The sequence below is a fragment of the Rattus norvegicus genome, chromosome X (genome assembly GCF_036323735.1).
Source record: "Rattus norvegicus strain BN/NHsdMcwi chromosome X, GRCr8, whole genome shotgun sequence".
Classification (NCBI taxonomy): Eukaryota; Metazoa; Chordata; class Mammalia; order Rodentia; family Muridae; genus Rattus; species Rattus norvegicus.
Window position 1 is genome coordinate 28,062,069 of NC_086039.1, and position 15,205 is coordinate 28,077,273.

Below are 15,205 nucleotides of genomic sequence, written 5' to 3' on the forward strand. Positions count from 1 at the left end.
ATGTACTCACGGATAAGTGGATATTAGCCCAAAAACTTGAATTTCCTAAGATACAATCCATAGACCATATGAAGCTCAAGAAGAAGGACAACCAAAGCATGGATGTTTCACTCCTTCTTAAAAGGGGGAACAAAAATATTCATAGGAGGTGATATGGAGGCTAGTTTGTAGCAGAGACTGAAGGAATGGCCATTCAGAGTCTGCCCCACATGGGTTTATACCTCATATATATATACAGCCACCAAAACAGCAAGATTGATGAAGCTAAGAAGTACATGCTGACAGGAGCCAGATATAGCTGTCTCCTGAGAGACACATGTAGAGCATGTCAAACACAGAGGTGAATGCTAGCAGCAAACCATTGAACTGAAAATGGGATTCCTGTTGGAAGAATTAGAGAACAGATTGAAAGAGCTGAAGGGGCTTTCAACCCCATAAGAACAACAATGCCAACCAACTAGAGTTCTCAGGGACTAAACCACTACCCAAAGACCTTGGACTGACCCTAGCTGCATAAGTAGCAGAAGATGGCCTTGTTGAGCACCAATAGAAGGAGAAGGCCTTGGTCCTGTCAAGGCTAGGCCCCCAGTGTAGGGGAATGCCGGGGAGACGCGAATGGTGGTGTGGTTGTGGAGGGGAACATCCTTGCAGAAGAAGGGAAGGGGGATGGAATAGGGAGTTTATGTCCCAGAAACTGGGAGAGGGAATAACATTTGAATTGTAAATAAAAATTATCCAATAAAAATAAAAAATAAAAATAATTAGATACATTAGATACCTAAAGTCTCCAGTCCTAGAGCTTGATAAATGCCAGTATACAATGGCATAGTCACAGGAATGCAACGAGTAAGACGTTTTTCCTATAGAAGGGAAAATGAGTGCAATAATAAACACAATACCCACATGTAGATGTTGGGTGGTGTGTTCTTCCTTACATTCTTCGATGTTTTCATACATTTCTATAATGATTTTTAATCATTTTTACACATACCCCCATTTTTCTGTCATTCCATCCCTGTTCGACTAAAACTCTTTTCCTTTACAAGAAACCTCTCGTAGTTTTCTACTTGTATGTGATACATTGAGATTAATTATTTGAGGATTACTGCAAGCAAAGACTGGCATTTCACATGCCGTCTTACATCCTTTCCCCAAGTGGTCTCCATAGACCCTTAGGCTTTAACTCAACTTGGTTCATAGTCAACCACAGCCTCTCCCTGTTAATAATACTCTGAAAGCTGAAGCATAGTCATGAATGAATGGCCAAATCCTCCTGAACCTTGATGATGACCATTTCTAAGAATACTTGTACTCTCAATTCTACTGCACCTCCTTCCCAGATGAATTTCACTATGTCAGCCTTATTGTGCCAGAAAATTCATTGTTATTTGTCTATCTCCTATATTAGAAAGTATGTAAAATAACAGCATCTATAGCATCTGCTTACCAGTTGTACTCGTATTCTAGATAATAACAAGAGAAAATGTTTTTAGACATCATCAGATATCCTCAATGTGACAATATCATCCTCTTTGGGAATTGGATTATCCTAATAGCTTAATTGTTTTATTCTATTACTGCCATACTTTCTTTATATTCTACAGTCAAAGAAATATAAAAAATAATGTCTTGTAACAGCATACATGAGCTTATGCTATTTCTTGATTAAGACATTTAGGATGCAACATAATTTCTTTCCTATGGCTCCAGCATTCTTCTCAATCTGTTCTGGGCAAGTCATCCAAACTAATATTGTAGCATTGCATGTGCTCATACTGGAAATCCTCTATCTCCAACATATTCATATTGTACAGGTGAGAGGGAAATTTACATATGCTGTTGCCAAAGTCTTTAATGTACACCTTGCTGTCATATGCAGAAAACTGATTTCATAAAGTTGTGCCTATCCCAACTCACACATTCTGTGAATAGAATGTACTATATGATAAACAATACTTAGGTTGTATATAAAAGTAATTAAAAAATGAATCATCTTTAAGATTCTCCTGTATAATTGTGGTTTCTCCAGTAGATAGACATGACCCCCAGTTGAGGCAGGGGACCACACACTCATCTTCAAAATTTTTGATCCAAAATTACTCCAGTCTAAAGGAAATCCAGGAAGAAAAATTGAGCAAAGACTGAAAGAAAGATCATCAAGAGAATGACCCAACTTATGATCCATCCCATGTGCATACAACAAACACTGAATGTTTTACTGATACAATATTGTACTTGCAGATAGGAGCCTGGCATGGCTGTCCTCTGAGAGTCCTACCAACAGCTGACTGAGACAAATGCAGATACTTACAGCCAACCATTAGATTGAGGTCAGGAACCCCTATGGAAGAGTTTTGGGAAGGACTAAAGGAGCTGAGTGGGGATTACATCCCTATAGGAATACAACAGTGGCAACTAATGAGGACCCATTAGTCAGAACTCCCAGAGACTAAGCCACAAACCAATAAGCATACATGGGTAGGTCTGTGCTTCAGGGCATATGGGTAGAAGAGGACTGTCTTGGCTGGCCAAAGTGAGAGATGAAGCACTTAATCCTGTGGAAACTGGATCACCTAAGGAAAAGGGATGCTCTTGGAAGGTGAGAGTGAGGTGGGTGTGGTAGAGTCAGGGAGTACACACTCAGAGGCAAAGGAGGTACCAGGGGAGATGGGATGATGAACTTGGGAAGGGGAAATGAGGAAGGGGGGAAACTTCTGGAATGTAGATAAATAAAATAATTAAAATTTAAAAATATGAAAGGCAAAAGAAGATGAGGTTTTAAAATATGATGAACAAAAATGCATTCTCACAGATATTTTAATAAATACGGTAAGTCTTGAAACTTACGAAAATGTAGTGTTATCTAGTAAATAGTTATGGCTTGTATTGAATCTGTATATTCTAACGATATTTGTACTGGAAATTTGTACTGTTTTATGTATCACCCGGAACAAAAATTATTGAATGGTATTTTGAAGTTAAAAAAATTCTCCTGATTAATGTAGATTAAAGATGAACGTGTCTTCGGGAATCCTTCAGGACTGAAGGCCCAGATCAGGGCTGCTGAAACATCCAGTCTTATGGCCAGGGTAGCTATCAGCTTCTCAGCCTCTCTACTTATTGCTGAAGTACCAAGCAGTATCGTATAAGCCAATCTCTTAAATAGTGATGTTCCAATACAGAAGAAAGCGCTACAGTCCAAGGAATCTGGGTCATTTTTAAAATCTGGCAAAGGCCAGAGACCACATTTTCTCCTAGAAGATACACACAATAAACAGAGCTCAGCTGACACCTTGACTTTAAGCCAATGAAACTTGTGTTGGATTTCTGATCCTCACAACTGTAAGGTAATATAATTGACCTATTTTGAACCACTAACTTTGTAATGCATTGTTACAGCAGCCATAAAAATGATTCATCAGCTATTCTCATTGCTAGCACCTCAAACCTAAGGTTCAATGCAAATGTCTTCTCTAGTATATTGCTTACCATGATAACCATTACTGACATGATTGTCCACTCTAACTCAGGTTCCATATAAATTTTCCCATTATACTTCCCCTTATACCTCTGACCATTGTATATTTTCAACAGAGTTAATTCATAGAAAAGCAAAACCAAAAGCAAAAAAAAAAAAAAACCCAAACAAAACAAAACAAAACAAAAACAACCCTTAAGTCCTTAAATTTACCTAAACAAAAAGTAGAAAACAATGAAAACTTTAAAAAATAACATAAAATAAATGTGGTGGTCATTTTGTATGCCTTGGGTCAGGAATGTTGGAAAAAGAACCAGGTTTGGATTAAGTAAAGACCGTTTGTGTTGGATGAAAAGAAATGTTTGACGGTAGTTGGAGAAATTGCACAAGGAAACATGCTGCCATGAAGGGCCGTAGAGGCCTAGATTGTGGCAACACTCATAACAGAGATTAGATAATGCAAGTCAGGAGAGTAAGTGAAGCCCAGCCTGCAGCATTTACTGGATGACCTGCTTGTTCTTTCTCCAGCTTGAAAATGTATGTAGCACAAAGCAATGAATCACAGGACAACATCTGCATGTAATTGCATTTCTGTTCCAATAATAAATGTTTCAACTGCTAAGCTATTTACGAAAGCTGTTATCATAAAGAGCCAAGTGGGGGAAATTTGAAACACAAATGCTTATCTTAAGAAACCTTTCCTTGGCAATCCTGTATCCAAGTATCCAGTGCCAAATTTACTGTAGTGTTTGAATTGTCTTGAGGAATTTATCTTTTAAATTCTCTTTTAAATTGATTTTCAGGTGTTTGATTCCCTGCAAAAGCTCGTCTTGTCAGCCATGGTTTTCATTATCTTTTTGAACCAAATGAAGACAAAGTACTAGAATTGTTCATATTTTTTGCATGAACCTGTTATCTGAAATTTAAACCTACTGCCACTCTTTTTATTTTTTACAGATTTTTTTCTTTTTCATCTTTATTAACTTGGGTATTTCTTATTTACATTTCGATTATTATTCCCCATCCCGGTTTCTAGGCCAACATCCCCCTAGCCCCTCCCCCTCCCCTTCTTTATGGGTGTTCCCCTCCCCATCCTCCCCCATTACCGCCCTCCCCACAACAATCACGTTCACTGGGGGTTCAGTCTTGGCAGGACCAAGGGCTTCCCCTTCCACTGGTGCTCTTACTAGGCTATTCATTGCTACCTATGAGGTCAGAGTCCAGGGTCAGTCCATGTACAGTCTTTGGGTAGTGGCTTAGTCCCTGGAAGTTCTGGTTGCTTGGCATTGTTGTACATATGGGGTCTCGAGCCCCTTCAAGCTCTTCCAGTTCTTTCTCTGATTCCTTCAATAGGGGACCTATTCTCAGTTCAGTGGTTTAATGATAGCATTCGCCTATATATTTGCTGTATTCTGGCTGTGTCTCTCAGGAGAGATCGACATCCGGTTCCTGTCGGTCTGCACTTCTTTGCTTCATCCATCTTGTCTAACTGGATGGCTGTATATGTATGGGCCACATGTGGGACAGGCTCTGAATGGGTGTTCCTTCTGCCTCTGTTCTAAACTTCGCCTCCCTTCGCTCCCAAGGGTATTCTTGTTCCCCTTTTAAAGAAGGAGTGAAGCATTCGCATTTTGGTCATCCTTCTTGAGTTTCATGTGTTCTGTGCATCTAGGGTAATTCAAGCATTTGGGCTAACATCCACTTATCAATGAGTGCATACAATGTATGTTTTTCTGTGATTGGGTTACCTCACTCAGGATGATATTTTCCAGTTCCATCCATTTGCCTATGAATTTCATAAAGTCCTACTGCCACTCTTAGAGAGAAGGTGATCTGTACCTTCTGTTTTTTGAAGCTTTGGATTTTCACATGTATCTTTATATTTATGTATCTATATATTTATCTATTTATCTATGATCTATCTGTATTTTATTTATTTATCCATTTAGAAATTGCGTGTGTATGAGTGTGAGCATGTGTGTTTGTGTGTGTGTGTGTGTGTGTGTGGTGTGTGTGTGTGTGTGTGTGTGTGTGTGTGTGTGTGTGTTTGCTTCCAATGTCAAGGTGAATGTGTGGAAGTCAAAGGACAATTTATGGTAGCATGCTTTTCTTTCCTTCTACCCTGTGGTTTCTGGGATGAAAGTCAGACCCTAAGACTTGGTGGCAAGCTCTTTTATCCTCTGACCCCTACAAGTTCTTTTTAGTGAAAAATTATCAAGACAAAGGATTAACATGACATTTCCTCTTTCCTTCTGAATGACTGTATAATGATGAACAAGCAATGTAGAAAACAATAGGAACTAAGAGTCAGGTCACACTGCAGTGGCAGATAAGCAATTTGGAGTTTTAAACCATTCTCTTTGTTTTGCATTTTTTAAGTTATAGAATAGTCAACCTTGTGAGCAAAGCATAAAAATTATTCAAACTACACACATACAAAAAATGAAATTACAACTCTTAAAATGATTTCTTCTTTCCATTTGCCTAAGCAGATGTTTCTAGATGAAGTTGAGGTTGAAAGCTTTGAAAAAAAAAAAGAAAAGACAGCAAAAGAATAAGAAGGCAAATGATGACAGCAGGAAAAATCTTCAAACAACAAAAGAAAGGAGTAATTTTCTAATGGTAATTATAAACTGCATCCCCATTTCCCAAGGTCTGTATATCCTAGCTCCTAATACTTTGTTCTCACATAGTTAGCGTTGTTTAAAACATCAGAGTTGAAGAGGAATGGATACAGAAAATGTGGTACATCTACACAATGGAATATTACTCAGCTATCAAAAACAATGACTTTATGAAATTCGTAGGCAAATGGTTGGAACTGGAAAATATCATCCTGAGTGAGGTAACCCAATCACAGAAAAACACACATGGTATGCACTCATTGATAAGTGGCTATTAGCCCAAATGCTTGAATTACCCTAGATGCCTAGAACAAATGAAACTCAAGACGGTTATGATCAAAATGTGAATGCTTCACTCCTTCTTTAAAAGGGAAACAAGAATACCCTTGGCAGGGAATAGAGAGGCAAAGATTAAAACAGACACAGAAGGAACATCCATTCAGAGCCTGCCCCACATGTGGCCCATACATATACAGCCACCCAGTTAGACAAGATGGATGAAGCAAAGAAGTGCAGGCCGACAGGAGCCGGATGTAGATCTCTCCTGAGAGACATAGCCAGAATACAGCAAATACAGAGGCGAATGCAGCAAACCACTGAACTGAGAATGGGACTCCCGTTGAAGGAATCAGAGAAAGAACTCGAAGAGCTTGAAGGAGCTCGAGACCCCTAATGAACAACTATGCCAAGCAACCAGAGCTTCCAGGGACTAAGCCACTACCTAAAGACTATACATGGACTGACCCTGGACTCTGACCTCATAGGTAGCAATGAATATCCTAGTAAGAGCACCAGTGGAAGGGGAAGCCCTGGGTCCTGCTAAGACTGAACCCCCAGTGAACGTGATTGTTGGGGGGAGGGCGGCAATGAGGGGAGGATGGGGAGGGGAACACCCATAAAGAAGGGGAGGGGGAGGGATTAGGGGGATATTTGCCCGGAAACCGGGAAAGGGAATAACATTCGAAATGTAAATAAGAAATACTCAAGTTAATAAAACAAATCAGAGTTGAATATTAAAACCAAATGAAAACCTAGAATGATCAGAGATATATTCGTGAAGGGGATAGGTTTTTGAGATAGGGAAGAATTCCTTTGCAGCTCAGCTTGTTTTTGAGTTCACTATCTTGTTTTAGTCTCATTACTTCTATGATTACAGAAATGAAATACCAAGCTCAAGCCCTCAGAGTTACCATACATTTTTATAACTTACTTATTGTGCTTCTGTGTATATGTTTGGGCACGTGTATCATTGTATTTGTGTCTTAGTCAGACAATAACCTGTAAGAGTTGCTTCCCTCCTTCCATTATGAGGATCCTGGGAACAAACTCAGGTTGCTAGGCTTGAGAGACAAGTACTTTTACTAGCTGAGCACTCTAGAGTTACATTTAATGAACTCTTTATATTTCTAATATGTAAAGATTGGTTGAACTATCAAATAATTAGCCTCTAGACAGCGGACAATTTGTTTATCTCACCCAGGTACCCTGATTCATATAGTATGTGTGAGAGTAGAATCAGATAAAAAGGTACCTACCTCTTAATCAAAGAATATTACATAAATTTTTGTGTGCCAGACATAGTCATATATTTGTGAAGATCAAAGTAACTAAAATAAAGGTTGAATGAATTTTTTGAAGCAACATAAGGCGTCTCAGCCCCTCCTTTTTTTGAAGGATAGACAATGTGAATTTCATAGTATTGAAAATCATGGATATGCCATGAATGACAAGTAATTTGCATAGCATACATCCCTTTATCATGTAATAAAAAAGGCTCTTATCCTCCCCAGAATACTGTTTCAAGCCTATGGTCTCAATCTAATCATGGAAAAACAACAAAATTATTATAAAAATACCTGCCCAATTCTCCTCAGAACTAGCACGGTGTTACAAAGTCAAAGACAGAAAGGCATATTGTCATGTTTCTGCAGGGAATGTGGGAAATGAGAGAGCTAAATACACAGTATGTTGCTTTGCATGGGATCCTAGAACAGAAAGAGGATAATTGTTGGGAAACTGTAGAAATCCAAATAAAGTTCAACATTTAGTTAAAAGTAATAAAGTAACAGACTTGGATTTCTTAAATTTTGAAGAATGTACCATATAATGCAAGATGCTGGCATTAGTAACAGCTAGGTGAAGAAATGTGGAATTTTCTGTACATTCTTGCTAACATTTTCATTCATTTAACATTATTCAAACATTAAAAAGTGATTAAATACATAAGAACAACCAAACTAAATGCAGTAATCAGCAGTTGTGACTTACAATGAATCAATTCAGAAATTTGGCTACATGATTGTACAAAGCAGTATACACTCAGTAGAAAGCATTCTTACAATTTAGAGTTTTTAGTATAGCTTCTAGACTAAGGAAATATGGTATAATCCCTGACATTCCTGCCCTCCTCGGTGTGTATATGTAGGTGTGGAGGTGGAGTGGGGGGAGGTATGTGTGGTTGTGTTGCAAATACGTAGTATATGAGCTTATTACTGTGGGTGTAGGCATGTATGCATACAATTGTGCATGCATGTCTGTATATGAATGTGTAGGTCAGAATTAGTATTTTCCTCCCCCTTTGTTTTTTGAGACAAGATCTCTCACTGAATCTGAAATACATTAATTTCACTAGCCAAGTTAGAAGGTGATTTTTAGATATCTGTCAGTCTTCACTCATTATTCTATCTCTCCAGGTAATGTAATCCACTATTGATTCTGAGTAAATTCAGTGAACGGCAGTCCTTAGTGAACCATGTAATCAAGAGGGTGAACAATGCATGTTCTACTGCCTGCTGGAGAGCTAATCTCTTTGATAATGGGTGTGTGATAGTTAAAACTTATGATGATTTCATCAGCAAATAACCCCATCATAAGTCAAAGAGCATCTGTATCACATTAATTTTACATTGTGGTCAGAGAAAGAAAAACAACGTGGAGAATGATCCATCAGATGGCAGGAAGGACAAAGATACACAAGCAGAAACAGGCAAAGTGAAATAGAAAAGGAAATAGACTAATGGGTTCCTTGATTGTGTCAGAGCTTAGTGGCTTAGTTATGGAACTTCCTGATATTGTCGTATACTAAAGGTCAGAAACAGATGACTCTTTAAACGCTGAGTAACATAGACACAATGCATACACGAAAGTACAGAAAGTCTCCCTTTTCATTTCTGATTTTAGTAATTTGGATACATTCTGTATGCCCTCTGTTTAGTCTTTCTAAGGTATTATCTATCTGGTTGATTTTTTTCACGGAACCAGTTCCTGGTTTTGTTGATTCTTTGTATAGTTCTTTTTGTTTTTACTTGGTTCATTTCAGCCTGTATTTGATTATTTCCTGCCTTCTACTCCTCTTGGGTGAATTTGCTTCATTTTGTTCTAGAGCTTTTAGGTGTGCTGTCAAGCTGTTAATATATGCTCTCTCCAGTTTCTTTCTGGAGGCACTGCCTTCATTGTGTCCCATAAGTTTGGGTATGTTGTACCTTCATTTTCATGAAATTCTAAAAAGCCTTTGATTTCTTTCTTTATTTCTTCCTTGACCAAGTTGTCATTGAGTAGAACATTGAGTAGATCCATTCTTATTGCCCTGTACAAAGCTCAAGTCCAAGGACCTCCACATAAAACCACATACATTCAAACAAATAAAAGAAAAAGGGGAAGAGCCTTGAACACATGGACACTAGGAAAAATTTCCTGAACGTAACACCATTAGCTTATGCTATAAGATCAAGAATTGACAAATGGGACTTCATAAAATTGCAAGGTTTCCATAAGGTAAAGGACACTGTCATTAGGATAAAATGGCAACCAACAGATTGGGAAAAGATCTTTTCCAATCCTGCATCCAATAGAGGGGTAATATCCAATATATACATAGAACTCAAGAAGTTAGACTCCAGAGAGTCAAATAACCCCATTAAAATGGGGTACAGTGTTGCTGTAAAATTATAAAAACTGCTTTCTTTTACCCCCACTAGGTCTGACACCACAATGTCCCAAGATATCTGATGGATATCTTCATCTCAGTCAGCAAAGGGTCTCACTAGTTTTGCTCCATCTTATATCACACTGCAGAAGGCTTCTCTCTGAGCCTGGCAACAATCTCTCTACCTATCTAGTTTCCAAGGCAGATTCCACCAGGACAGAACTTCCATGGCAGCCCAGTGTCTCCTCCACCACAAACTCTGTTAAAATTAAATCCATATGAAAGAATACACAAAACAATAACCTCTGATCCAATTGATAAGGTATAATTGCTAACCTAAACATACAAAGCCCTGTACCCATTCATCCTTTAGGAGTATTCATAAAAACCTGTAAATGTGCAGAGAAGAATCTTAACATCAGCCTTCATGTTCTCTCCATGGCTTCTCATCCTAGCTCCAGTCTCCTCCTCTCTCTAAAACTTCTCCTGTCCGTCCTTCCTTCTTCTCCAATGACAGGCTTCATTCTATCTTGTATCTACCTGCAACTGTGTGATGACATCATCCTACAGTACTAAGTTAACAAAGAATTCTCAGCTGAGGAATATTGAATGGCTGAGAAACACCTAAATAAATGTTCAACATCTTTTGTCATCAGGGGAATGCAAATCAAAACAACCCTGAGATTTCACCTCACACCAGTCAGAATGGCTAAGATCAAAAATCCAGGTGAGAACAGATATTTGTGAGGATATGGAGAAAGAGGAATACTCCTCCATTGTTTGTGGGATTGCAAACTGGTACAACCATTCCGGAAATCAATCTGGAGATTCCTCAGAAAATTGGATTATAGTATTGGTATACTATACCAAAATTTGTATACCTGAGGACCCAGCTATACCTCTCCTGGGCATATACCCAAATGATGTTCCAACATATAAAAAGGACACATGCTCCACTATGCTCATAACAGCCTTATTTATAATTGCCAGAAGCTGGAAAGAATCCAGATACCCTTCAATAGAGGAATGGATACAAAAAATGATATATATCTACACAATCCAGTACTACTCAGCTATCAGAAAAAATAACTTCATGAAATTCATAGGCAATGGATGGAACTAGAAAATGACATCCTGAGTGAGGTGACCTAATTACAAATAAAACAAAAAACAAAACAAAACAAAAACAAAAGCACATGACATGTACTCACTGATAAGTGGCTACTAGCCCAAAAGCTCAAATTACCCAAAATACAATCCACAGACCACATGAAGCCCAAGAAGAAGGATGACCAAAATGCAGATGCTTCAGTGCTTCTTAAAAGGGGGAATAAAAATATTCATAAGAGGAGACAAAGTTTGAAGCAGAGACTGAAGTAATGGCCATTTAGAGCCTGCCCCACCTGGGGATCCAGCCAATATATATACAGCCACCAAACCTAGACAATTTTGCTGAAACCAAGAAGTGCATGCTGACAGGAGCCTGATATAGCTGTCACCTGAGAGGCTCAGCCAGAGCATAACAAATACAGAGGCGAATGCTAGCATCATTGAACTGAGAGCTGGGTCCCCATTGGAGGAGTCACAGAAAGGTTTGAAGGAGCTGACAGGACTTGCAACCCCATAAGAACAACAATACCAACCAACCAGAGCTCCCAGGGATTAAACCCCTACCCAAAGAGTACACATGGACAGACCCATGGCTCCAGCTGCATATATGTAGCAGAGGATGGCCTTGTTGGGCTCCAGTGGGAGGAGAAGCCCTTGATCCTGCCGAGGCTGCCCACCACCACATTATAGGGGAGTGTCAGGGCAGGAAGGGGGTAGTTGGGAAGGGGGAACACCCTCATAGAAGAAGGGGGAGGGGGAGGGGATAGGAGACTTATGGCCAGTTAACCTGGAAATGAATAACATTTGAAATGTAAATAAAAAAAATCCAATAAAAAATGGAAAAATTACAGAAAGTTTTTGGCTTGACTTATTCACTTTCAAATTTTAGTTATTTTTTTCTACATGATTCTAATGGTTTTTGCATGTTTTGTTATTACACAACTTTTATTTAGAACGTTTTAAAGACTTGAAGAGATTAGTTACCTAACTTTTGATAATGAAAGCTGTCATGTGCCATAGAGTTGTTCTTTGAGAAACCTCCATTCTTTATTGTCCAATACCAGCATGATAAATTTAAAATTGACCTTGATTTCTTTCTAACAGGTAATTCTGTTTAGAAATCTGTCTAGTTTTCCTCTGTTTAATATACCCTGGAATTGATATAATGGAAGCAAATAAAAGACAATTGTTTTTTGTTTCTGTCCAAGAAATTAAAGTCTCATACTTATATAAATATACACATCTTATACAATATGTGTGTTTGTATGTGTGTTTACATTTTACACATATTATATAATCTTTGTGGAGGTTCTCTGAGTCCAACATGTGAATTTTTGAACTAACCCATTCCAGAATAAAATGCTTTACAGAAGAGACTTGAAACATTATTTAGCATAAATGAGGATAGTCTTTACAAGGATTTTATTGTTAGTAGCCAATCAAAGGGATTGAATTGGGTCAGTTATTAGGGGCCAATCAAAGATATTCAATTGGGATATCACATAAGTATGTTTAAACATGTATTTCATGGTTAAGTCACTATTCATTTCCAGAACTCTAAATTTTCATGGATATTGATCAAAAAACTTATTCACACACAATGCAATATAAATTTTTATCTAGAAATATAGATGTTGATAATAGTTGATAAGTTGGAGTTAGAAGACTGAGTTAAATCTGTGAAGATGAAGACCTGACAGATAGATGCTAATTTTCCCTATGCTAACAGAGTTTGTATAAGCTTGGATTTAGCCTTTAAGGCAGCCAGTTTCATAAACTCTTTAGCAAGAGCCAAAGTACTAAATTGCTCCTCTCCACTGATATAGCATACCAAATCTGCGGCTAATTAATCCTTTTGAATTTGTTATCACTATTCGAAACTATGTATTCTGTCCAGAAAATTAACTTTACTTAGGAATTTATGTCTTGATGGTTTTTGTACAAAAAACAAACAATAACTAGAAAGGCAATAAATCTGTACAACAAAGAAACAAACAAACAACTTCATTTTCCTGATAAAGAACTGTTTTTTTTTTGTTTTTTTGTTTTTTTTTTTTGTAATCTGAAAACAAAGTTGGGAATCTACACTTAAACTACTCACCATGGACCATCCTATTTCTTCTTTGCTGATCATGGTGTTTAGAACTTATAGAATATATCCAACATTATTTCTAAAGCTCCAAGTTTCTCAACATTAATATTGATATTCTAGATCCCATAGTTCTTTGCCAAATGTGTTTTGTGTTTTGACAGAAACATGCTCTGTGTATTGAAAGATGCTGAGCAGAATCCCTGTGTCGGGGACCGGACATCTGAACTAAGAAAAGCTAGAGCCCTGCCCTGAGCAGATTCCTGAGAAGGGCTTGACCTTTTCAAAGAACTTGTCCCCGGAAGACTGTTGCCTCAGTGTATAAGGAGAATATCTTGTAGTTTAATGATTTACCTTATGTCCTTGGGCACTTCACAGTACTCTCCCGCCCTAAGCTTCAGTTCCTGCTTCAATTCCTGCTTCAGAGCTTTAAATGCTGTACATTCCTCTCAATAAACGAGACCTTGGCAACAGAACCTTGCTTTGTCTCCTTCTTTTCTCCCCCACTTGACCCTCAGAGACCCTGAATAACTGGACCTGCTGGACGGGTCACCTGTGTCCCACTCATTATAGGCAAATAGTACCTCCACTCAGACAAACTTTTAATAATAGGAAAATATATCTCCAGACAGTTTCAAATGTTCCAGGGGCTGCAGAATTCCATCAGTTAATAACCACTAGTTTTTGGTTGACATAATATCTTTGAGTGTAAAGGCTCTAAGGCTGATAACCTGAGTTTTATCCTATATTGTAGAAAGAGAGAATTGAAACCTGAAAGCTCTCCTCTGAGTCCCACATGCATTCTGTGCTGTATGTGTGCCCTCTTGTCCTATAAAAAAATACATGTGGAAAAAAAAAACAAGCAAACACTGGTATCTATCTATGAATCTATATCAGTTGATATATCTGCACATAAACAATATATGAATAAATGGATTGTGTCATAAAACATTCATGTTTCCATTGAGAATGATCAAGTTGACACATGAAAAAAATGAATGAGTCTTATTATACATTAACTCATATGTTATTAATACACAGTAAATATAACAAAATGTTTTGACACCCATCATTTATCTCCATTACTTATATATTTTATTTTCCAGCCTAGAAGAGAGAAACATACCTTTCTGTACACTGTTTTCAGATATTCCTTGGGATATAAAAGTGAATTGTTTTGCTGACTCAAGTTTGTAAGTACATAACAGATCATATACAACATGAAGACCAAAGATTGTTGGATATATAAGAACATGAATTCTTTTAGAGGAAAAGTAGATGATTTTTAATAGCAAAAGGATTTCATTAAATATCAAGGCACAGAACCTTAGTTGGTTCAGACTATAGCAGTGTGAAAAATGACATTTGGTTTCTGAAAGCCAAGAGAGGTAGGCTCTATTTCCAGTTTAAGATGCTGAGAAGAGTTAGACTTGTAGGGTATTCTGTCTCATTAAAGGGTATCCAGAATGGAACAGGAACAGGAAAGGTTTCAGCTGGCTGACCTCAAGTTTTTCTTGGCTACTCATTGATGAGGAGGAAATTGGAGATATTCCTGTGTCACCAAGAGTGCTATGGATGGAGTGACTGGAATTTGAGAGCTGGAAGCTTGCTAAGAATTATGTGTGGTGTAATTCTAGGAAAGAGGTACTATGCCAAATGCTGCTATGAGGGGGTCACTTCAGGCTGGGAGAAATGAAAGGATGAGGCTAAAGGTCAAGAGTATTGCCAGCCCTAACTCCATAGATGCTCTGCCAATAAATTAGCCTTCCACTACTATCTTCTCACAGTAAGACTACTCTTTTATGATAACTTAACTAGTCATTAAAGGGAAATTCTCAAGTAGGTTTGTTTGAAGTCTAAATGGATCACATTCTGAATGAAAATTAACCTTTCTCGTTGAATTAACAACAAATTCTTATACTAAATAGAAGCAGGGGCTGTAGTTGAGTTAACTTTACGGGACAGATTTTTAACATTAA